Raw genomic sequence first — 27,016 nt, forward strand, 5'->3', positions numbered from 1 at the left:
GGAAAAAACTCTTGAATTAGCAATGCTGTTGGACTCCAACAAAATAAAGGGAAGCTTTTACAAGGGTTGATTGAAGGATTCTTGGGATTACCTGTAAATTGAACGCTTGCCTTGACATAAAGGCATGGTGAGAACATACAGATTTGGAATCTGTGAGAATTGTATATTTTCATATTACTGTTTCCATTATGTTTATTATTCTCCAAAGAGGCCATAAACATACAATAATGACAATCAGATGCAGCATGAACTCTATTTAAAAGAGTTTTGAGTTGCATTTTTCTTTCCTCCAATTTAGGCAGGGAGCAGCATGTGTGTATATATGGTGTGAATATAAAAAAATCACAAACAAAAATCCACAATCAAGCAAAAAATTTTACGGGAAAATTTACATGCTAGGGTTTTACTGAGAGTGTTGTATCCCATTTGAAATGTTCACATTTAATACCAGGTACCCTGAAAAATATCCACAGTGCTAAAACATGAGGGCTTTTGCAGCTCTACTGGTTTAGAGACAGCTGCTTTTGTTGGATTAGATTCACAAGAAAAGCTCTAGCCAATGCCATGTAGGTCACCATGTGGGGTTCTAGCACTTGCCACACTGCAAAAACATTATTTAAGACCAAATTTTGTGAAGGAGCCAAAGGCCCTCTGTAGCATCTGGGTGTGCTGGTTTCTAGTTCATTGCTCAGAGAAAAATACATGGTTTCAAGATAGAAAATGGAAAGGGATTAATAGAGGATTTTTGTACAATGCAAATCAATGCCCAGTCTCAGATTTGAGTCCCCTCTGCATTTATCAAAGCCATCAATGTACAGCTTTATAGTCACTGTTTTCAAAACATCCACAGGCCTGTAGACATCATGTAGAATTACTACAAATATAGTATGTAGAAATGTTACACCACTAAGAATGCGTATCTAATTGCTCCCCAGTCTGGGTAATACCAATTTCCACAGTAACACAATAGTCAGTCATAACAATTAAAAAAATCCTACCTTTTCCTTCCTACCCTTTCTAGTCAGCCTTTCTCAAAGCACTTCCAAATGAATACTACCTAACAGCTAGGTTTGAGGAAGGACTTAGTTGTCTTAGATTAAATTTCCAGTGATCAAGAGTCAACACTGCAGATTTATGCATTACCAAAGTAACATACACTGGGCTATCACACCTATTAACTGAGATCCCCAGGACTCAGTTATATGGGGACTACACAGAAGCACATTCCCATTCTTGGGAGAGTTCAAGTCTAGGTCATTTTGGCAATGGACACAAAGGAAAAGCAGTGCTGTTCCTGGCTGTGCTGGAAAAATAGAAGCCCAGCCTCAGTCAGTTTGGGACCACAAGAAGGGCAAGACTCCCATCCAAACTTTAACACTTAGCTCTTTACACAGCTAGACATGTTAGATGTTAACTAGAACAATCCAAATAAGGAATCGTACCAAAATCTGGGATCCACACAATTCTGACTAAATTTAGGACAAAACATAAAAACTGACTGACGACCACAGTCATCTTTTCCCACTTATCCCGTCTGCAGTCCCTCCTCTACCAAGAAGATCCCACTGAGCTCTTCCTTCCTTCCAAACGCTGCTGTGCCACCAAGATGAGCCCCTCAGAAACACCTGGGTACACCCCCAGGATTTAAAATATTTAACTGGGTATGATCAAGATCACTTGTCCCTGCCTTCAGGATCTTTACACCTAATAATGCTGTCTAGAAAAGACTGAGCTGGAAATGGCTTTCAGGTGAAGAAACTAATCAAATGCAAAGACCCAGGTTGTCCCCATAAGCATGAAGTGGCAAAATGCCTTTTTTTTTTTTAACAGAGTCATTTTCTAGGATGGATTTATATCCTGCAGTGTTCACAAGGCCTGTGTTTTCACAGCATTTGAGGCAAACAAAATGCTCTTGATGAAATACCAGCTCTTAGTGTATGCAGAATATGGCATTAAATTTATAGAGCAAATGAAGAAGTGGTTTACTTGCCTTGAGGGGAATTGAGAAGTGACAGTAGGCACTTAACAGCAAGTTCCAATTACAGCATTTAAATATAATTGCATACTCTGTTAATCTGTGTAAGGGTGGCATCATTTTAATATGATTGTCACAGACTCTTTCTAATATTATGAGTGATGTAAGTGAAGCTGAGCCTACAGAAAAAGTTCAGTTTCAGGTCTAATATACACTCTAATTCTGTCTGTCAATTATGCTACAGAAGAGTTCAAATAAAGGTCTGGGGATCTAGAGGATGTAGCTACCTTTATTAAAGTACTGCTATTGTAAATACATGTATGGGTCAGGAGACAGTTATCATTTGGTCTTGTTATTTTTTTTGAGCCTATTACTATTACAATAGACTCTTGTGTATAATCATTTAGATGTGTCATGGAATCTTATTTCAAATGGAAATTATGAAGTGAAATAACAAAAATTGCAGCTTGACCTCTGCAAAAATGTTCATCTGGCCACTCCCATTTGTGCATCATATATAGCATTGCAGGACACAATTATAACCCAAGGATCCAAAAGCACTTTTAATATCCTTTTTAAACTCCAAACTTTTAATTATATAATGCAAATTTAAGCACAGAGACTGGATATTGATGTCTAGTAGGTAAACTTCAAAACTTAAAATAGGCATTACTCTTCTGGCAATGGTAAAAATGTGTCAGACTGTTTCTTCTGGTGTAAAAACCATATGAAGGTGTTTCCTGCCTCCTTGCTCCCCCACATGTAGGTCTGCATTGGGATTTACTGCCTCCACAGTTGTGCTTTAGGAATTGATTATATGACTGCACTTCAAATTTGATCAGAATTCAGAGAAGTTGAAAAATGTCTGTTTTTAGAGTTTTGGGGTTTTTTTTGTCCATACCAGCTCACCAGTCTGATTTAGAAAGCACAGTTGCATCAACAAAAGTATTGCAGCTCAGGGGCTGAAAGAAACAACAGCAGTAGAAAAATTGTTCATAACAAACTTCCCAAAGTATTTTCTACTGCTGGAGAGTATTAAAAAATCTATATATAGGCATAAACTTCTGGTCCTACACGTCATCCAATGCTGTACATGTTCTGAAGGCAGTATACATACACAGAATTTATAAAAGTGCAGCCACCTTCCTGGAAGAATCCATTTTTGTTGTATTGATGATCATGATCAACCAACAGAATAAAACGGGGAAAGCTCTAAGAAACATAAAGCAAGGAATGGAATTTCAAGGCAGTAATTATTAAAACTTCCTTATCTCTGTGCAAATCATTACTAGATCCTTCAACAAGTTTACATCTCATATTAAAATATCACTGCCACCAACAAAACTACCCCCGAGCACCATGCTGGCACTTGGGTTGCTGTAATCGTGCAGGAAGGATGCCACTTACTGAATCACTGGATTTTCTTTGGCTGTTTCCCATCCAACACTACAGGGCTTGGCTGTGTTTAACTCCCAAGATCAGGCAGGATCTCAGCCAACATTGCATGGCCACATATTTTCTTAACCCTCCGACCAGCTGCCATGCTAAAAACACAAGTTGCAAATGCCCGGATACATAATTCCTTAAATTCAGGATGGTCTCTTCTAACATTTTATTGCCCCAGTCTTTACCCAGTTGCCTTTATTTTTCTGTCACTCTATTTTCTCTGTGGTCATTTTTGATAGCAGGATAATTTTTAAACAGATTTTCTTTCACGGAAAGAACCAAATTATATCAAAATAAAGAATTTCTCCTAAAATGACCTTTGCTGAAACAATGGCTATCCTGGGGGCTTATGAGAAAAGACCCAAAAAAGAGATGTACATTTTGGAAATCAGTGAAGCAAGTGAGTGATTGTCCTACGAGCCCTTGGATAACACTGCACAGAGCTACCATATGCTTCCTAGTGCTCCCCTAACTGCCAGCTGTCTCCACCTTGCTCCTTCCAAATGGCAGAGGGGGCAGCCGAAATGCCAAAATTGATGTTTTGACCTGCAGTTACAGGCAAAGAACAGGCTTGGGGTCAGTTTGATAAGAACATAAGCTACATGTAAGTAGAGCAAGGACAAAAGAAGGTTATATCATTCCACTGCTGTCACGCAAGGGTAACTGGGGAAAAATAACAATACAGAGGCATTTCTGCTAAACTAGGGGGAGATGAAAACAAAGCCCAGATTCTGAGCAGCATTTTGCATTCATTTTTCCCTTCATTTGGAGAAGAGGCAAATGTTATACAAAGTGCCAGGCAACAGAAAATTGGACCCACTGCCCTTTGAATTCATGTGATCTGAATGCAGATAAGCCTAAAACAAATGAGTTGTCAAAAAATGTGCAGGCTGGGGAATCTATTACAATCACCATATCATAATCTCCTTTCTCAGAATAACCCAGTTTGCTTTCTTCTGTCTTTTCTTATCCTCCCTCTCACCATTTGTGGTCACATCAGTGGAGATGTCAGTTTGAGCTCTGTCACACTGGACCTTGTTTCTAAATATTGTTGCTTTGAATTACAGAATGGTTTGAGGTGGAAGGGATCTTAAAGATCATCCAGTTCCACCCCTCCTACCATGGGCAGGCATGCTAGGCACTAAATCTGGTTTCTCCATCTCTTGTCCATCCCAGCCTTGGACACTTTCAGGGATAGGGCAGCCACAGCTTCTCTGGGCAGCAGGAGAGTTGAGTGAGGGGCCCCCCAGCAGACAGAAAAAAACATTTAAATTATTGTTTTTCCAATGCATTGTTATGGTGGTGTATCTGATGGTTTTTCTACTATGCCAGATGGAATCCTAAAGCTTTCTTCATATGAAACATTAAATTAGACAGGTTGTGACTGCCTGATTTGAGTTACTCTCCAAGGTATGCATCACATGGGAGATTCAACGAATAAAAGCTTTTAATAATGAAACACATAATAGGCAGGTGTGAGGTAGAATGTATGAACACATCCTTATCTCAGTCATAAAGGAAAGCTTGGAAGAAATGCTAATAAACTGTTAAAAGCCTTTAGTTAAGTGTGGCCCTAGTAAATTGTGTGCTCCTTGGATATGTGAACTTAAGAGATCAAAAAACCTCAAAAACTCTTAGGAATTTTTCCCCAGAGTACCTGGAGACACTGAATGTGCCACAGGTTCTAGAAAAGGCAAAAGACAGTGCAACCACTTTGTCAGTATTCATTGGCCCAATATCTTCCTGAGGGTTTCATGATCCGCAGAACAGAGTGGCAGAATTCACATGCTACAGCCAGGCTGTTGACCAACCAGGCAAAATCAGACAGGAAAATGTAAAAAAATTGCTTAATTTATGTTAACTACCTTTTTTACAGAAGCAAGACTTGCAGAATGAGGCTCCTGAAGGCATGGGTTTTAGCAGGCACATGCTATCTCGCTGCATTGTGGCCTTTAATATGTTGCTAACATATCCTAAGGACAGCTAAGCTTCTCCAGCTTATGTAAAAATCAGTATTTAGAAGAGCTGACCCGCTGAATGAACCTATGCATACTCTAAGGAAGCATTTATCACAAAGCTGACCGTATTAGATCTCAGAGAATCCTCAGAGAATTGCTCCTACCTAGAAATCCAAAAACCTCAGTTTGACCCTGCATCCAAGGACTTACATTAAGACATAAATTCACAGAGAAGCCCAGGCTTCATTAGCTCTAATTCTCATGGAATAAGTTGTTTCAAATCTCTGCTCTTGAGGCTTCCCAAGGCAGTTCTTGCTGGATCCCACAAACTTCAAGGGGCTGTTCAGCAGTCATAGATCATAGTGGCACCAGGTAAATGTCTTCAGCTCTGAAGACAACCAGGAGTGAAGGATATTCAGCTGGATTGCTGAATTGACTTTTCACTAAACAGGAATTTTCTCCACTCTAGACTTTCTTTGCATTGCCAGGTTGAACTGACTCTGTACTTGGTGATTTGCTCTTGCAACCTGCAGAATGCTCTGTGCTTCCAGGAGCTCCTTGGTACAGAATGATACAAACAGCAAATCAAGCTCAGGTAAATGAGATGGTGCTCCCTGTGCACGTACTGAACACACACACACAGAAACTCATTATTGAACCTCCCTCTCACATCCATATGTTATTGCATTTCCCTAATGATTCTTCCACTGTGCCAGTGTCTCCTCCTGAACAGGAGATGCACAACAGCTGGTGAAACAGGACAAAGTCAGGGGAGAGCAGCTATTAGAGGAGTTAACTGGTGCCGCCTGGACACCACTAGGAGACATTTTCCATGTCACTGTGCATTCAGCATGGAATCTGTGTCATCACATGGTGCAGCAGTCTTGGCAAATCTGTTCCAAAGCTGAGTCTGCTGGCACTTTGCAACTACCATCATCCCTGCTGTCGTTGCTCTTTGGCTGCCTCACTGCAAATGGTGTTCTCCTGTCACCTCTGCTGCCACACAGACAGACAGGGCTCAGTTTAGCTCCAGCCTACCTACGTAGTCTGTCACCAGGCTGAATGGGAGTACTCTGGGCTCCTTTTAGATGATATTTGTCCATAAGAGACAGCCTGAAAAGCAGGGGTGTAATTATTTTCTGCTTTTATCCAAGAATAGGGGAGGAATTCCTGATTTTCCACAGGCATAAATGTATTCAAGTCTGCTCAATTCAGATGTCATTTTTTTTCAGTGAAGATCATGCAAGAGATAGAGTCCATGAACTTCAGGCACTACACCTGAATTCTTTAAAGGGACAGCAGACATTGCTGGGAACTGGAGTTTGGCTTGGTATGTAAATCAAGAGGGAGTGGATAATAAACTATGTTGGTGTTTAAGTAATTTTGTATCTGTCAGAGGCAGTTCCTTCTACATAAAACTGTATTCACTGTGGATTTGCAGTTATAGAAATGGAAAGGCATGAGGACAGAGCAGTTCCTGGCTCATTTGTCAAACATTGGGAGCTATCATGGTATACTGGACAAACTTGCTTTTCCTGCTGTGAAGATCTTTTTCTGCATTTCACCCCTTTCATATATCCAAATAAACGGTTTATTATTTTACAATTTTTGAGGAATTCTTCAAAGCAGTTACTCTGTTTCTGCACTTTGTACATAAAGTTGGATATTACTTACCCTTCCAGTCTGCTGCTCTCATTTACCATGGTGAGAACACAGATTTGTTGTTCACTAACCCCTCTGGATTGCAGGAACAAATGTTAAAGGGATTTGCTCTACATCCACCCTATTGGAGTCCCACTCAGTGTGACTAATTCCCTGCACTAACACGTAATAAAACACACCTTGAGGATTTTTGCTTGGCTTTTTGGTTGGTATTTTTTTTTCCCCTGAATGTACATGCAGGCAAAACTTTGAGCAAATTTTATGGAGGTTGAATTCCCATCTCAGAAAGAAACTGGTTTGAACATTCTGGTGGGTGACAGCAATGAGCCACTTCATACAGCCAATACATTGACACAGGTCTACAAGCTTTTTGGAAAAAGAAAATTTGAAAGTTGGATTCATTATCCACATGCCACATTATTGTGCTTGGACCAGCAGAGTAGCAACTGCTCACCCAGGTATCTTCAGAGAACTGCTGGCTTGCAACATCCTTTCTTTCTTCAACATCCTTTCTTTCTTCAGATAACAACCGAATAAAAGAAAACAATATCTGCACAACCTCTATGTCTTTCAGGAAATTCCCTGTCTCTGAAAGATTTCATTAGTTCTTTCATTAAGCTGCTATTAAATAGCATGGTTTTTAAAAACAAAACAACAAAAAAGTTCAATCTTCTGATGTAGAAAATGAAATTCTAGTCTTTAAATTTTCTTTTTATTTGGAAACTCATAGTTTCTTTCCCAGCTTTCTCTGCTCTGTACTGTACAACTGAACAAGTGTTCAGTTCAATTTTTTCTGGCTTTGATATATTTTTATGCCACTTACCTATGTATTGTATTCCCTTTTTGCTCCTAGCTTCTGTATTGCAAGAGTGAACCTGTGACATTTAGGGGTAATGCAATTTTTCTTGGATACCTGCCCCACAGTAGAGGAACCAAAGGCACTAAATTATTTTTTTCTACTTGTCCCACATAAACCAGATATACAAAATATATAGACATACATAAGCCTCTCTAAACATTCCTATAGACAAAACCTCTGCTGGTGTTGGCTAAAAAACTCCCCTCCAGCGTTTTCTTCTCATGCAGCCAGAAGACTTTCCTGATACCAAAATCAAGTAATTTTCATCTAGCATGTTTGGACTAACCTAATCAACATGATGTGACCATTTATTTTAAAGTCTACAGGAGGACAACTAGACCAGTGCAGTACAACTTGGAGCAATTTTTGCTCTAAACTTTACCAGACATTGTCTGCTTTAGTTTATCTTTATGGCTGGTTCCTTAGCTTCTGGCAAGGCAAGTATTTAAAAAATGAACATATGTTGCATAAAATGACAATGCATGTAAATTAATTATTTGACTCTGACATACATTTCTAGCATAGCCTCTTCCTGCAGAGCAATCTCTATCGCTCGTGATTCTGATCATGTTCTGTGAGGACAGTCTGTTAAAGTGCAGCTGCATCTCACAAGTCATTCATTACCTGTAAATGCAGGTGAGCATCCTATATGAAGCAAAGATGAACTTTCAAATAATTGATCTAATGAGGATGGGGAATATTGTAGTAATTACTGTTTTGGGAGTAGCTGTTAGGATAGATAAGCTCCTTCTGTGGATTACAGAATGTCTGATTTCTGGATTTGAATTACTTACATGCAGTGCAGGTGCTATTTATTCATCTGCCTTGTAGATGAGTTGTAGATTTATTTTTTTTACGTAATGTCAAGTAAATACAAAGCATTGGGGTTAATAGCTTGAAGAGTGCTAATAATAATCATGCTTTTTGCTTACTGCTCCCCAAATAACCTTCCCGACTGGATTTCTGTTCTTAAAAACTGAAACTGAATGAGAGAAAACAGAATCAGAGCTGCCTGAAATGTCAAATCTTAGGAGCACAGCTTGGAGCGCAGACAGATGGACCTAGCAAAAAGCAACTGCATATAAAAGTGCTATAATCCGTTGGAGCAGCATGTTAGTCGAGAACAATCAGATTCAAAATTGTTCCTCTGAAATTTTCTCGCTGGCAACCAAACATTGTGACTTTTGTCATCGTGCTACGAGGATGAATCAGATGGGTGACAAGAGCCAGGGACTGGAGAGAAAGCAGCAGATGTGAAGACAGAAAAGTGAAGCCAGCACAAAATGCCGCTATCGCTTTCGAGGGGAGGTAGTGATTATGGCATTAATCAACATTCCATAATCAATGGCAAAAACCCCGAGGAGTGCCAATATCTATTCATCTTTATTTATGCATATGCCAATCCTTCTTTATAATGTTGTCCCTGGGAGTAGTTTCTAGGTTATAAAGATTGTTGCCATGAAAAGAGATAATTGTAGTTCATGACCTGGAGGCCAAGGTAGTGCATAATGATGCTATTGTGCTCTGGGATGTACAGGGAGCTCTAGAATGAGGGTGGAATGTAACTAAATACAGCATTCCAGCAGAAAGTCAACAATTTAAACAGGGCATTTTAAACAGAAAATTCTAGCTGTGCTATTAGAAATATGCTTTTGCCAGGGTGTAATTACACAGAAAACCAAATTATTTCACAAAAGTGATAGCATTCCTGACATCAACAGCCAAAAAAGTACTTTACCCCAGGAACTCACCAGACCTGTGAACAATGGGAAGTTGTGTTGGAGGGCTGTTAGCCTGGGATGGAATCCTACCTTTAAATGCATAATTCTTAACTCCTTCCTTGCCTCTTGAACAATGCTTTCTGTCTTGCTCACCCCATAATTACATCCAATATATGACATATTTGAGAATGAGAACTATTTCCCTGCATAATATTAAAATGTCCTGGTCATAAGCCTGAAAATTATCTAAGAAGGTGTCTGGCTTAGCAACCTTTCAGCCTGCTATTTCCAGGAGGCTTCAGCTCAGCACACTGGATAAGGAGGCCTCAGGGATGCTTTGCTGGTTTTGGCAAAGACTGTACTAAAATTCAGGAGCAATTCTGACTTCTCTTTACTGGTTGCAATCTCATTTTCTATTTTCAGCATAATTTTAGTAGAACACCAGAGTGCCTTTTTTATGCTCAGACATACAGATAATAAGTTGCATCACACCAAGTTGGAAGATGACATGATTTTTGGAAAGACTTGAGTGTTAAAAGTTTATGAGAAGTTTGATTTAAAACTGTAGTCTACACCATGTTCCCTAGGGAAAGAGACAAGGCTCCTTTAAAGCTTGGAAATGATGCTCCATTTGCATTGCATGGATCTGAATATACTGGATTAAGTTGCTTTATGTGATGAACGTAACCAAGTATAACCATATGGTCCATAAAGTAACTTGTGAAATAGACTTGCCTTACCCTGGGAATAGATGTTGCTCATTTACGATCCCCAAAATATTCTGTGTCTGAATTGCTTGCAAGTAGTATGAGAGAGCTGAGCTGTGTTTTGAGGCTGGTGCAGCAGCCAGACAGAATCCTGACACCAGCTCAGCTATAAAATGTACTTGTAGGTCAAAGCTACAGAACAATCTGTATCGTGCTGCTTGCTGTTGTTAGCGTTTCCCAGTGCAGATCATGTTCAATATATAAAAATGCTAAATTACTGATCCTGGTTATGTTAAACTGAAGGCTGTAAAGCCTAACACATTATTCCGGTTGGTTCTCCAAGGAATAGAATAATCTTGGAATAGAGTTCTCCTATATATCTACCTTAAGGATAAAATAACCAGTTTGAAGTCATCCCAATCCATTCCTCTGTAGCTTTAGTACCTGTGTGCTATCTTTGACAGATAATGTTTTCCCATTCTTTTGGTGTGCAATTTAATCACATAAAACTATGCAAACACTTCTCAAATATTTCAAATACACACCTTTTCTTGTTTCCTTTATGTAATAATGATTTTCAAATCCTAGAAGCTTTCCTCACAGACCTTGAAAGACTCTATTTGCATTTCCAGGTTGGTCACTTATGGTACCACCTGGGTGTTACTAAGCATGTTACTAAGATGGACCATAATTACAAAGACTCAGATCACAGTCATATCAATATCCTGGATTAATCTGAATTCAGAGCCTGGGACTAGGCTGTGACAAAAAAGTACAAAATTTAAATGAGAGTTCCCCAGCACAAAGAATTATTCTATCCAGAATTTTTGTCTAAATCTTAAATATCTACACTTTTTTCACTTCAGAGAATGGCTGGGCATAGCTGAATACTAAAACTTGCTCCTGAGAGAACAGAATTGGAGCACACTGAGCAGTGGAGACTCAGCTGACTTTCTTTTCTTTGTTCTTCATCGTCAATAATACCCATGAAATTAATATTTTAAAGTAAATAAAAAGAGAGAGAAGAAAGAATAAATAATGTGATCACTAGAATAATCTAATAATCTTATGGTAATACTGGCAATAACCATTGTTGTTTTAAAACACAATGAACAGCACTTTCTGATTAAAACTGCATTGCAAAAATTCATGCTCTGCTTTTTAAATATCTTAATGAAAATAGTTTTACCAACAGATACATCCTTTTTCAGTTGCCTGTGAATTGAGCAATACTAGATAGCAACCAATGGCTAGGTAAGTAAATCAAAAGGAGGTACTTCTGATGAATGTCCAGAGGCAGTTCTGTATATTATATGTTGCAACCTTATAATTAAAAAGCGAAACCCAGATTCAAGTACTGCACCAACTACCTGTTGCCTTTATTAGATTAGCACTTCCTTATTACATTTTAGATTTTTTGGGAGGCATCCATAAATATCTGAACTCCTGCAAAGAATATAAATCTGGAGGTGATGAACTCTATTTCATTACAGAGATTTATGTCTTTAACAAGAAAAGAGAATATTTGATATTAATAATAAAGATCTTCACAGATTTCCTAGGTAGTTACTTGACTATATCATCCTGTGCAGTTACTCTATTCATACCCAATTTCATGTGCTTTTTGAAGACTGATAATTCATCCTCTCTATTTTGTTAAATAAGACATTTCAGAAGTCACAGAATATCTCTCTGCATGTGTGTCTGCATGTGAATGTGCATGTACATGAAGGGAAGTTTCTCTCCACTTTGGACTCAGAGCCACACCAATCCACCCATAACTCTGTTTTCTCAATATTTTTCCTGGGGTGTTTGGTAGAGGTATCAAGCCCTACTCATGAATGCTGGATGAAAAAAAAGATACAGATATTGGCTTCCTCACTGCTCAAGGAACTCATTTTTGAGACTTATTTCACCTCCAGAAGTAGTTGAGTGCCTGTACTATTTAGATTTAAATTACAGTGATGGGAACTAAATGTAATTGTCTTACCAGATATTGAATTCTTTCCACATCTGGCATTAACATGAAGTGATGAAATAGGCAGGAAAAGAGGAATTAGAGGTAAAGAAAGGTAGAAATGGATATTCATTCCTAAAAGTATGCACCAAAGCTCTGAGTGCTATGTAATTTTCACAATATTTCCACTGTCCCTCAGTTTCTTCCTAAAATCTCAGATGAGCAGAAGAGAAAAGCAAGCAAACTCATGAGCAACTAAAAGAAAACTTGGTGTCATTATTTTATATTTAAAAGTCCAATATTCAGGCACTAAATACAGGGAAAAAATGGAAATAAAGTTTTTTTGACCTTTGTCCTTTGGACACCAGCTAGATCTTTTTTCCCCACTGTGACTGATAAGCATAGCGGAAAGGGAATGTAGCCACGCCAAGCATGTCCAAATTCTTTATTTCCAAGCCTTCTGTTTCCTTCTGAGAAAGGGACTAACCTCTGCATATTACATTATTAAGCTGCAACTAACAAAAATAGTGTCTCCTTCCTTCACACTTTACAGCAGACCAAGGACATGCAAATCATGAGACTATAGATTTATTTTACCTTATTTCATTAAATATGTATCTGTAAGGGAAACAGGCACAGCCAGGATTATTCCCCTAGAACAATTTTATAAATTGCATATGTTTTGAACAGACTTTTAGGCACAGACTAAACATCCATCATTCCTTTCTTAGATATTTTCCTTGGGTCCTTCTTTTTATTTTCCTCTTCCCTCTGGGTTATAAAAAGTCAAGCCATTTCCTCCATAAAATAATCATCTTCCTAAAATAAGAAAATAGATGCTTTTGACAACTGTATATCATTATGGTATTCAAGCTACATAAAATAATCCCAACATCTGTTTCTCTGTCAGTTTTCCAAACCCCAACCTACTAATAATATGCTAGATGGATGGTAAAACTAAATATCACGCTATCTGGATCCTCCTGATTAAATAAATGAAATGTGGATGTGTGGCAGCTTTTGCGACAACACAAAAATGTATGGAAAAAAAATAGATGCAAAAAGAATCATAACAAAAAAAAAAAAGGAGCATATGCCACTGATAAGCAAACATCAGAAGTAAACTCCAGAAAAATAATTTAAAGACCTGTCATTTATCAGAACAAATTTGACCTGTTCTGTTTTACAGTTATATCACTTACAAAATGTTTTTTTGCAGGTTTTGAAATCATGGCTGACCAGAAAATTCTCTTTTTCTATGTGTGTCTAATTCTCAGAAAGATATTCTCTTGATTGACCTTAACATTTCACCCTGGCACTGCCATAGTGGGACTGCTTCTTATCAGTGGGAATCATTTCAGCATTAGGAATTGTGAAGGCTGTTGTCATCTAGCCATACGAGAACATTAAGGATGTTCTATTGCATAATACTGTGATCTTGGCTAATATTAAGGACACAATAGCTGGATTTGATAAAATATTTTTCCCTATGTTGTAGCCACAGATGAGGCATGGGGCAAAAAGAGACTGCCATGACATCCATTTCTATGCCAGACTTGAAAAGACATTTCTTCTGCTCAATACATGTGATTAATGACTGTAGGTATCTATGAATGGCAAACTGGATCAAACTGGAAATCCTGCTACTAAAAAATCCCATCTCTAGAAAAATAGAAAAACAGAACAAGTAGACAAGTAGGCAGTGATAACCTTCTCCCAAGTTCTGATAAGCTGCATTGTATGAATTTCCAGAGCTTGAGATGGTGTTCACATCTTAGCACTGAACAACCCTTGCTGCATTTTGATTCTATGAGCTCGAATACTCAAGCTTTGGAGTGGCCTTCTTGTGGTTTCTGCAGCTGTCTGGATGCTGCAACTTGGAAGAATTCATGTTATTATCTCTCCAACTTTTTGGTGCTTTTTAATTTGAAAAGAAGTGCAGCTGCCTCATTCCTCTTCATTAACTGCACCTAACTTCCAACTAATTTTGATTGCACATTCCCCTATAACCCTAATACCTCCCTTTGTCTGTAACTGGCTTTATGAATGAAAGCACGGTGATTAAATTACAGTCATGACATGCCTGCATTGACTTCTCTGCTATGCATTGTGGTATATGACAAGGTTTGTTGTGTAAAGTCTCTCAGGCTATTAGTTGTCTGAAATAATCTTGCAAGAAAAGGTTTAGTTTTTAATGATAGCATTCTAAGTATCAAAATGAAGCTGAGGATGGAAAAAAAAATGGAATGAAGTAGAAAACTTATGATAGAACACCTTCTAATTACAATAACGCACTCCAGGGCTCAAATTATCAAATGATAATTTACACCTAGGTGATTTGACAGCACTCGGCCTTTGGCCTTCTGCCTAACAACACAATAGGCGTAAATCATTACCAAGCGATTCACACCCTGTCATGTCTTATTGCTTAATTAATTTGTCTAAAAGGCTTTCCATGAGAACTTAGAGCAAATGCCTTTGTTGTATATCTTTTAGTATGGGGGTCATTACCTGCCCTCTCTGTCATTCTCAGCTCTCATTTCAGCCTGCTGTAGTTTTAACAGCAATTTTTTGCTTTTTCCATGCAGTCATTTAAATTGATGTTTGAATTTTTGCTCTCTTCATTTAGGGGAGTTCATCAGTTGTTCAATGGCTACTGCAGACCCATGGATGAATGTTAAACTCATGCTGAGCTTAAGACTGCAGAGAGCCTAGAACTTATCTTATGGGTCACTGGAACATTGCACTCAAGCAGTTAAAATGTTATTTTTATTAACTTGTCAGTGTATGTTTATTCAAGCAGCAATATCAACCTCATATATAATCTTAGAACAAGTAAAGCTATATTGTTGAGGCAAGCAGACATTAAATATTTTGAATATAAATAGTATCTTCTTGCAATGATCCAATCCAAAGCCCTGGCACTGATCTGGAGAATAATAAATCTGATAGTACAAAAAAAAAGGAGTTAAATTCATGGAGAATATAACTACTGATATCCATTAGATAGGATGATCCAGCTGCAGTCTTGAGTCCTCATACTACGATTATTGAAAGCCAGAATGATTTTAAAAGGGAAGTAATCCTGGAATTCCCTTCTGACTCCTTTAGTAGGGAGTATGTTAGTTAAAATGGATCAAACATGCAGGAAGGCTTATTTATGTTCTTACGAACAGTGATAACCAGAATTTCCTAAGCAGTCTTTTCTGCTAGAAAAGAAAAAAAAATACAAGAAATATTCTATAAGCCTTTGCAATGAAAATAATTTTTCTAGATGTTTACTTAAGCCCTACCCAATTACTCTCAAATGGTTCCTTTGCCATCATAATTTGTCTGTCCTGTGAACACGGGAACAAACAATATGTCACCTGTCCTTGCACCCAGAGTGGCCACAGTAGGAAAATATCCAGGATCTGGAATGATGAGCATAGTACAAAACTGAAGGTGAGGGCCATAAACATGTGACATTTGAGGCAAGGGGAAAGCTGGAGATAGGAATTAAATCTTTGGTAAGCAATGGTCTCTCAAGGAAAAGCACTACTGTGGTAAATTTGTCTCTTAATTTCCCTTTACTCTAAATGCTGGGAGTTTTAATAAAAACTGTTGCTCCTGTAAATTAAAAAACAACCAACCAATCAAAGAAACACCCCCCAAATAAACCACTGTTAGTGAGTGAAATGGCCTTGGCTCAAAACCAGAAGTCCTTTAGCTATTCTTGCAACAGGCACAGTGGGGAAGCCAGGAGGCCACTGATGTGCCTCCAGCACTTCTCAGAGGACAAATAATCATGAGCTGGTTTCATGCCTGTTTAAATACTTTATCTTTCTTGCTTTGACTGCCATCTAGAACTAAAAAAATATTTCATGATAGCTTGGCTTGCTTCGATTTCACTTTACTGACTGTAATCTTTTCATGATGAGATCATGATTTCTCCCAGACATCCCCTGGCTGAAGACTGAGTGGGCTGGGAAGTGTCCTTAAACTATCTCAAGACATCACTCACTGTTGGCCAGATGAAGGCTTTTAATGTCTGTGCAGGTGAATGCAGAATCAAATTTCTGTCCAATTAACATTTGTATTCTTGGATACATGTGTGATTCTATTTAGAAATTATATTTTGGGAAACCATCAACCTACCTCACACCTCTTCCTTGAATTTTATTGCTATTAATATAAGTAAGAAAGAGGTGATAGGAATGCAAAAAAAAATAGACACAAGACTACATTTATCTTCCAAGAATCTTGTTTCTCCTTATTGAATTTTATCTTTGAAAATGAAATTATGTACCTGCAACTTAACACCTGCAAACTACAGAAATTTACTTCACTTCTTTGACAACCTGAGAAGGAACATCTGGGAAAACCTTGCCATAATGCGAGCAGTTGGAAATTTGATTGCAAGAGAATATAAATTCTTCCCTTAAATAGAATTTATAAATTAAGACTATTTTCTGAGGATGTCCATGTCCTATATCAAAAGCACTTTCTTTCTAATTCTTAGAAATGGAACTGTCTCTTAACTCAAATTTCAGATTAAGATGTTGGAACAGAGATATCCTTTTTTCCTCTTAGTTATGTTAATTTGCCTTGTGTTCATCGCACCTTTCCATTTATCTGAGGCTGCACTTCCTGATAAGACCATGTTTTTATGATTTTATGGCTGAGTAATATGATTTTATTTTATGTGTAACATTAAAACCGAAATGGTGACCTCACAATTTGACTCTCCCCATTTCCAAGTGTTGACTCTAATTCTGTAAGGATGACTGGGACATAACCTCAGGTGTCTTTCAGCAGATCAAGGCTCACTGTTCTTTGCAGTCTTTTCCTACAGAGTCACATGGAGCAAGAAAAGCAGGTAAAATCTCCTCTTGGCTATGAAGATTTCTAGTTTACCATTTTGACAAATATTTAACTTATTTGGGAACATCATATAAGATAGCCAATTACATCAGTGGTTTTAGCAACTGTCATCTTAAAATTTTAGTATCTTGTGCATGGGGTTCTTAGAGTACAGGAGAACATGATTTGGAGGTGGAAGATGACTACACTTTTTTAAGAAACCACATGAGCAGGGCATGAATTTTACCACTAAAAAACCTTAATAACCTTCCTGAACACTCACCAGCCCAGCTGACCTGCTGTGTTTCAGTGAAGTTACCAAGATCAGTTGTTTAGCCTGAAGGAGGGCCAGACCATGTGAATACATAGAATTGCATAGAACATTCAGACAAGCCCAGTAGTGGTGATTTCAAAGGCAGTTGTACAGACATCTAGCTGTTCCTTTCATTCCCTTTATTTTTAAAAAAGGAATTAATTCAGTGTTATTTCATCCCCATCAACTGTTGGAAAATACCCATGAGTTTGGCTATCAAGTTAAAAAGAAACTTTATGGGGACCACCCAGAATCTGTCCTTGGTTATCCAGGGCAACAGTGCTTTAATAAAAGATTTTCTTTTTCCCAGTTTTTGTCTTAAACTTTCAAAGGGAAGGAGAGCCCTTCTAGCATTTAGGCAGCTGCCCAGACATTAGCTTGCTCTGTCAGTCAGTTCTGCCCACACTCTCTGACTTCCCTTATCTTAATTCCAAGCTCTCTAATAGTAATGTTGAGTACTCAAAACCCTAAGCCACTTCTGATCTTTTTATTAAAAAAAAACACAACAGGTCTGGGAGGTCGGATTTTGAAGATGCATATATCTCCTGTTTGTGATTTACTTGTTCCTGACCTTAAAAAGTGTATTGGAAGGTACCATTAACTGCAGGAACTTGTTTATTTGACTTCTGAAACCCTGCTTCTTGCATGAATCAGCCTCATTTCTGCTCACTTCCCAGAATGTTCTGAACATAAAGCAATAAATGCTTCTACCAGCATTTGTTAGTAAAAGAAGCATCTCTGCTCTTTGCTGACACGGTCTTTGAAACAACAGCAGCAGCAGTGTTCTTTACCTTGTTTCTGAATTCAGATTATCTGTATTTTGTAAGCATTCTGATTAAACCAGAAAAAAGGGGAATTTAAAAAAAAGAAGCCTACATTGAAGAGTGGAATATGACAATCTATTTAGAGAGACTCTCCTTCGATTTTCATTTGAGAACAAGGCTAAGTTATTTCTCATTAGGCCAAATTTTACTGTCATTACACCTGGCAAATTAATCAAAGGCAGTGTGACTGTAGAACTGCAATTGAATTCCACAAGAGCGACATGGCACAGTCAGAAAGATTAGTCTGTAAATCCTCTGTAAAGACTAACTGCAGGACAGTGAACACAATAGTTTTAACAGTGGCAAAAGTGAGTGCAATGGTTGAGCAATAACAGGATCTTTATAATTTTTGCAGTTTGAACAGAAATTCTGGATTACAAAGGTATTTTCAGATTCATCAGATCTTTGGAGATAATTTCCTGCATTATGACCCAGAACATTTGACAGGTTACAAGGAAGCCTTGCAGACAATTTCATGCAGCATGACCCAAATGTGACGTGAGAGCTCAGCCTGACCTCAGAATCACAGCCTCTGTCTCTGGACTCTGTCACCAGGAGTGCCCTAGCTGTGCTCAGTTTTGATTAGGAGATTTATCCAGAAGTTTATTATAAATATTTTTCCTGCTCCTCCACTCCATTCCTTCTCCCTGCAGTTAATAGCATTGAAAAATAGAAGCAGCAAAGAGTTCATCCGAAGCAAATGCTTTACAAGCACCTCTAAATTGTGATCATACCAAATTTGCATGCCTGCCATCTGCACAGAAACCCTGTCTTTGCTCCAGCAAAGCTGACTTGCTGAACTTACAGTCTCTAGATCCGTACAGCTCTGCACCATTGCTTGGCTCTCTATGTAAAAAAGGACAGTTGGGACAGCAGCAGCTGTGTCTGTCCATCCAAGGGCAGAATGCACTCTTAAGCTTTAATAATAATAATAATACTTGTGGCAATATGTAACATTTAAATAAGCCTTTTCATCTTCAAAGTCCTCTGCAGGCACACAAATTCACCCAGCATCTCTCTGGTGTGGCTATTATTAGCATAATTTTACCAATGCAGTCAGGGGACAAAGAAAAACAATGAGATTTGCCCCAGGCAAGTTGTGGGATCACAAGCAGAGATATTATTGTAAATTGGCATTACCTGGGAACTTCATTTAGAGATCATCAGAAAGAATGACATAGGAATATGTGTTCAAAGAACTACACAGAATGTGGACAGTGTGTATGATGTGCTCTTTCCTAAGAATTATGGATATATACTAGTCATTAAACTAATAAGAGGAAAAAGGTGGAAATTGTCACCAGTGAAAGGCATCCAGAATTCTCTTGTTGGCAGTTCAGTGTTGCTCAGTATATTGTGATGTAGATTTGATTGATTTTTTTGCAGAGAAGTGCAGCACACTGCAGAGAATGTGAAATATCACCTCCACTGCACATTGATTTAAACCACACAGAGTTAAACTGCAACAATCTAGTGGCTTCTGATGAAGCTGCCCTTCTATAAATATATGATCAATCTTTTTATTTTTAAAAGTATTTCATTTTCATGGGAGTAAATTCCTATGCAAAAGCTGAAATGCAAAGGAGTATCAAAACTATATTACTGAAATAATAGCTGAAATACTAATGCACTTTGTCCTGGACTGTACTTCCCTCAGACACATGACATGGTTTTGATCTAAGCTTTGGGGAATAATGTGGACAAAAAGCCTTTTCAAAAACAGAGAATAAAAATGGTCTTATTTGAAATTTGAGTATAACAGCTGAAAAAAGCACCACCCTCATCTTTATTAGCCTGCTATTCAATCCACATGAAGTGAAGACATTGTAATGCTGCTATTATCACCCCACTGGAAGTGGAGTGGGAATAAATGAAAAGAAACACATTACACAATGTCCAAGAGACCTGATACTGAATTGCACTGGGCTTCTTATTCCCAGTCAGGAGTCCTTTTAGCTCTCCTTGACCTCAGTGAGAAATCTGGGCTCCCTAGAGCTACTGCACAGTATTCTTTATTCTTGCAACTCTAGGATAGGTGCACAGAAATATACATTTGAAAGACACAAAATGTATTTACTCCTTTTTTGTTTGTTTTGTTCGTACATCTAATTGTAGTAAATCTGGCAACAGCTAAACATTATGTGAAATATAAAAATAGTTTCTATTTTGTCCAGGATTTGTAAATTGTGTAAGGTTAAGAATATTCTGCAGGAAAAAAGCTCATTATCCTTCTAGAAGTGGATTTGTACTTGTATTTTCCTATTAAAACATTATCTTTTACACACTCTACTAAATTCTTTATATGAATAAATATAGAGTAGGCACAAAATACTCCATCAGTATAATACTGACTGGAAAAATATTGTTGTGAGGTTTTTCATAACAACAGCAAATGCTAGAAGTATTATAATCCAGCGTGCTGTTGGTTTTTTTCTCTTTTCCTTTATTTATAGGGGACGTCTACAGGCACACCACTCACTCTCTAATATTCCTACAGAAACAGCAACCATCTGGGTGCAGGGGTGGGTGCACCGAGCCCTAGGGTGCCTTTAGCCAGTTCACTTGGAATCTCGAGTCTGTCCTGTCCTATCACCCAGCAGCAATGGAACATTTGTTCCCCGAAGGGCCGGCACGCTGCCAGCAGCAGGTGTTAGGCTGTCCTCTGGGATGAAGGCAGCAGGCATGAGCACTGATGTGTGCCCATGACAAGATGTTGCAAATCTGCTCTCATAGCGACGGTGACAGCATCTGGGACAGTGTTGTGAGTCACCATTCTGTAACCATTAAAAACCAGTTGCCATTCCTATCATAATAATAAATTAAAATATCATTCCAAAGCGTGCTGGTTTCAGGAAGAAAATTAAAGGAGGCATGTAGGGATAAACACGTGTGTGTGCAATGGCACACACGGCATTGCAGCGTGTGTTATTCAACCTGGTTCAAGTGATTGTGTCTTAAATTAACAGGTACAGCTGATGGATAGGACAGGGTTGTGGCATTTTTAGATTTTCCTGAAGCAAATACAATCAAGCAGAAAATGTTTAAAAGTCAGGAAAAAAAGTTGCTATCCTTGTAATCTAATAATTTTATGATTAATAGATAATTCTTACACAGTTGCATCTATTAAGTCCAGATTCCTAAGCCACCTCAGTTTTAAATTTTATTTACATAGGCTGAAGTTGTGCTTCTTCTGCCTAAATACAAAGCTAAGCAGGGAATGTGCATTTTACAAGAAAAGGATTTATATAAATATCTGCATGGAAACAATAATAGATTAGCAGTAGCTGCCTCTTTCCAAAATGTCTGTTTCAAAAATGCTTCCATAGATCTGTAGGCAGGTGTGCAGATATTGTTTCTGTGACTTCTTCCCACAGAGATCATATTCTTTTACTTTGATTTCTACTGGATTTGAATATGGATAAAGTACATTTTTAAAATTCACCAACAAGCCATACAGCAAATATCCAAATAATGCTGTCCCTTGATTTCTCTGGAGTCTTGTTTCAGCCTGGCATGCTTATCTTCCAAGAGATCTAAACCCAAGACCTTCCATCTTATTGACCTTTGTTGAATATAATGCATGGAAATGATGAACTCAGTGACTGAGCCTCCCTTTGACTACTGGCCATTTGTCAGCAAGGCCACTGCTTTCATTTGGGCTGAACCCAACCAAAGACAGAACTGTTAATGATATCAGCAGAGCCAGGATTTCACCCTGGGCCTTGACACTTACAATGATCAGCATTATTGTGATGGAGGTTTTTAAGTAGGGTTTATCAACATGAGGGGTTTCAGAAAGAAAGAACTCACATTGAGACTGACACAGTTTAGCCCACGTGCTTTTTAGAATTTTAGTGTTTCCCCCTCTATTCATATTCAGTCTACATTTGGCTTAACAATCTGGGTGGTTGCTCACTGCTTTTATTCACCAAATAAGGAATTTTCCCACTTGTTTCCCCTTTAGTCTTTCCTGCAAGCCCCACATTTGTAGGTTTCTTTGCTGCAAGCCCCATGTTTGTAGGTTTGCCCAATAACATCCCAGGTACTGCTGAAGACCAGATACCTTGGTTACCTATCACCACATTTTAGTGAAAAATAAGTCATTTCTACAAAGACAGATGAGAAATTCGTTTCAAATACTCCATCTTGCAAAAATGCATTTTACTTTTGCCTTTCCTCTTTTAATTTTCTGTTATTAAATTAAAAATATCAAAATTTGTTCTTTATTATTTCTCATCAGAAGTGGAATGTGTAAAATAGAACCAGATGGGCTTTTTTGGGCAGTTTTGAAGAAAAAATTATTTTTCTTCTTTTAGGACAGATTTGGTCAATAATATGGAAAAAATATGTAGAAAATATAAATGGCAAATTATTTTTTTTCTGATCATTTTCAAAAGAAAAATGTCTTGTTTCAGGAAATCTGCCTTATTTTGGTTATGAATACTTTAGAATTTCCCCTCAGAACCAAGTCCCTATCATTAAAAATTCTACCTAAACCTGAAAGAAGACTTCTGAGAAATTTTGATTGATACAAATAGTGAAAAATTAATTAATTTTCACTTGAATGTTAAATTCAGAGATGATGCAGGCCACATTTTTTAAAATATTTATTTTGTAATGGAATTGAAAAATTGATCACTGAGCTATTTTTTGCTGCGTATTGCACATACAGGAAACTAGAAAGCTGAAGGTAGTGGCATTATCAAACAACTCCCCTTACCACACATTTAACTCCTCTGTTGCCTGCAAAACTACTACAGACTTAAAATTAAAGTCAGGAATTGCTCTACAGTGTCTTCAGTATAAACACCCAGCAAGCCAGAAAATAAACTTGCTTCTGAAAGGGAGGAGAGAAACAAAAACAGACAAAATGAAGTGCAACTTTGAACCCTTAATAATTTTTAAGGATTAACTGCTGGGTCTGTGTTTGGTGACATAACACCATCAAATTCAAAAGGTGCCAATTACATCACCCCCTTGACCTCTGCTGAAGCCTTGTGACGGGCACCTCTCAGATCATGGTTCTTTTGATATTTTTAGGTAAACAATGAAGTTTTCTTCAGTCTCCCACACCATTAACTTACCTGCTGTGTGTTCAAGATTAGATTTTCGAAGTCAGGCATGTGAATTTATGTATGTACATCTGCATGCATCAACAACTGAAAACCTAGCCTCTGATTAAAATGAAAAACACCCACCCAGAATCCTGTTCCAATGTGAATTCTACAAGGGCCCCTTGAGAAAGTTGAATCCTTTATTGAAATGCTTGACAAAGAAACCACATACTTTACTGTTTTGATGCATTAGATAAGGATCTACTTTTTTTTTTTTTTTTTTACTTTTTTTAGAAAAAAAGCCTTTGCTCTAAATCAGCAGCATGAAGAATTAAAACATGAAAACAAAAGCATATTATTTAAAGAACAGCCTGTTCCCTAAACTGTTACTGTGCTGGGTGCCAAACCACATTTTGTGATATATCATGTACAACCTCCACTTGCATGTTTTACTGTTATGCTTTATGTGACTTGGAGTGAAAAAAATCCTGATAATTCTGCCTTGGACTTACCACAAAGACAGGTCCACTTACAGAGCTGAATCACAACATGACAATTTCCTTCCAGTATGATGACTCTGAAGGAGGTGGAAAAGGGTTTATTAATTTGGTGACATGTATGAAAATCTGAGTTAAATAGAAATGCTAATTCATAGTGGATCTGTTGCCCTTCACAAAACACTTGGTGGTTGCAGAATGACAGTGACCTTGCTGCAAAGTGCAACTCACACAAAGTAGGGCCACTTAATTCTCACACAGGTCTAGAAATAAATGACAGTGATCTAAGCTTGAATGTGAATTTGCAGTATATAAACCATAATTACTGCCAGTATACAAGCAAGCCTGTAGAGGTAAACATGAAATTGTTTATTTCACAGAGGGCTATGTTATATTTAAGTTACAGTGGAATAACAAGCACACACACAGTTACTGCAGAGCAGCACATGCCCACCAACTTCATCCTCAAATCTATGCTGGAATATTTTGGTGATATGCCTCTACTCTCCATCACTACATTTACACTAATTAATTGTCAAAATTCATCCTGATTAATTTTTCAGGACACACCTGAGAGGAAAAGCCTAACTTCCTGTAGTGTGGTAGAGAGAAGGGCTCAGCAGCCTTTCACAGGTCTTTTTTGTAGACTTTCACTGAATAAATTCTGTCCCAGAGACACTCATGGGTTATTAAAAAAGCAGGTCTGACAAGTTAGCAAGGGAAAAAGGACTGGAGCTGGCTGTGGAAAGGGTGTAAGTAGAGAAACCAACTGGAAGCCAATGGGGAGAGCATGTGTAGAAGCTGCTGTTAACTGTTCTGTTAGCTCAGGCAGAGAGGTCCAAAAGGTCCCCAGACTTGGGAGTGACCCACAGGATGCCAGTGTGATGGAAGATCTATTTTCCATTTTATTTATGATCCTTTTAGAAAGATGACAGGCAGGGACCATACTGAAATTATATGTCTTTTAATGCCAAGGACTTATGGGAAAAGAGATTATAGAATCGATGCTATTCCTTCAGTTGAAATTGAATTCTCTCTGTTCATATGTATTATATCTTTAATAACATAATTGTGAGCTATTTTTTTCTACAAGTGTCTTGCCTTATTCCTTGCATAGTTCTAGCCTATGCTGGGATGAACCAGAGTTAAATAGGGAAGTAGACTGATCTAGATGTCCACATATTGAGAAACTAGAGCTAATAAACGAGGCAGAGATTCTTGGGAGTTATAGGAAAGTTAAATCCACTTATGACTGAAGTCTGGACTCTCTACGTGCTATTATTAAAATCCTTATGTGGTGATAGGAAATCACATAGTTGGTGATGTATGGTCACTTATATGTATCTCATTTTCAGAGAGCCCAAACTGATACTCCAGGGTTAGGAACACTGAAGTGCTGAACCAGCTGAAGGTGAGGACATAAAGGGCCATGCTAGGAACATATAAAGTTTAACTTGGTATTCCCATAAACATTTATAGTAAACTCAAGTATCAGTAATAAAGAAGTATCCACTATGAGTATATTGAAAAGATGAATTTTTTTAGATATACTGAAAATAGAAAGCAGCCCAAATTGAAAATTCTCTTTTATGCATATTATTACTGTGAATTCAGTGGATTCCAAGGGAAAAAAGTATTGAATTTAACAACTCACTAATGCCACTCAGGTGATCCAACTGCTGCAGACTTTTACTTTGCTGCATTTTTAGAAAATAATAGTCTTAAGACATGTTTTCTGTAGTTAACCCTGAATTAGTGTATTAATGTGAGGATGTAGTGATAAGTATTCTAAAATAATTATTAAATTAGGGGCTTTTTTTCCTGCTTTCTGTATATCATTTCCTTTCACCTTCTGGTGGTATAACAAAAATAAATTAAATTTTGTTTGTAACATACCTAAATGTGACTGTAAAAAATGCTATAAAAAGCTGAAGAGGAAATTAATAACTCAGGGCAGTAAACAAGACCTGGGACCACACATTGAACTGTGAGGAAAAACAGAAGTTTTTCTGTCCCATCTATCTTATATGTGAATAAAAACCCACACAGTCGAGTAAACGTAGCATAATGCATATATAGAACTTGTGCAGTCTTAATTTCAGCTTTCTAATGTTTCAATCTTTGAAGTCCCCAGTCCTTTTAACATTCCTTAAATGTTATTTCACTGTAATTACTGTGTTTGTAATGAGAGATTTGTTTTCCCAAATGGAGTTATTTGCTATCGGTCCAGTGAGGCTCTGGGAAAGGGAGAAAAGGTTGCGGCTTACCTGCTCAAATCCCTTGCACACATGGTCAGAAAATTCTGACCAAACTGGAAGATTTTTCCTCAAAATCCTTCATTCCAGAAGAAAGAAGTCTTCACCTGCAGGAAAATGAAGAAAAGAGCCACGGTGAGAGTTTATTCCTGAATTTATTCTGGGATGTGCTGCCCAATCCCTTACCTTGGGCAGGGCTGTGGTGGAGCACATCCCAGCCCATGAGGGAAGAAAGTGTGCATTGCACAAATGTGGATGAGCAAAATCTTATGGTTTATGAGGCGGCTTCGGTGAACTGTGTTTATATTATGGCTGGGCAAAGGTGCAAGCTTTGTGCTTTTTTTTTCCCCTAAAAAGGGAAAACCACAGAAAGAAATGGAGATGAAAAGGAAACAAGTAAACAAATGTGGTTTTACAGAAACTGAGGGACAATTTATCCTCAGCACAGCAAGCAAAAACTTGGAAAACATTTGGAAAAGTCAGAAAACAAGTTAAAGTTGGTTGGCAGACTCTGACAGAGCTGACAGCTAAAACTACCCCTGGCATGTTGACAACAGTGTGGCATCAATCTGTGTGTAACAACCTATCCTTGAAAAACTCCATCCTGGATTTAAGCTAGCACTTCCTAACCTTTTCTTTACCCAGCATCCAAGCTGCGGTGTGGAAAAAGTTTTCAGACGTGACTTTTAACTCGTTCCTGGGCAGCGGCCTGCTCCCTTCCCTCAGACTGCCATCATGGCGGCCGCGCTCCCTCACGGGCTCGACTCCCTCCCTCCCACCTCTCTGGTCAGCACAAACACTCGTCCCCAGCTCCCTGCTCACCTGGGATCTTGCACCTACTCCACATTCCCACTTCCTTTCTCCAGAACGTGTCTTTTTCCCAAAGCAAGGCTGTGGCGAGAAGACGGGGACCATTTTGGCGGGAAGACGAGGAACCTCGTGAGGG

The 27,016-nt window shown here is 38.2% G+C and overlaps 1 long non-coding RNA gene across 1 annotated transcript in view; it reads right to left on the bottom strand.

Moving 5' to 3' along the window:
* The window catches only part of LOC306805808, a 58,306-nt gene extending 31,542 nt beyond the window's left edge, over positions 1 to 26,764 (bottom strand). Inside the window, exons 1-3 of the long non-coding RNA XR_013775299.1 lie at positions 26,701 to 26,764; positions 26,083 to 26,177; positions 23,831 to 23,895 (exon numbers count right to left, since the gene is read on the bottom strand). This is a non-coding gene — a long non-coding RNA (uncharacterized lncRNA). The remainder of the gene's footprint in view (positions 1 to 23,830; positions 23,896 to 26,082; positions 26,178 to 26,700) is intronic.
* Positions 26,765 to 27,016: the final 252 nt, after the last annotated feature.

This window comes from Erithacus rubecula (genome assembly GCF_903797595.1).
Source record: "Erithacus rubecula genome assembly, chromosome: 10".
NCBI classification, from domain to species: Eukaryota; Metazoa; Chordata; class Aves; order Passeriformes; family Muscicapidae; genus Erithacus; species Erithacus rubecula.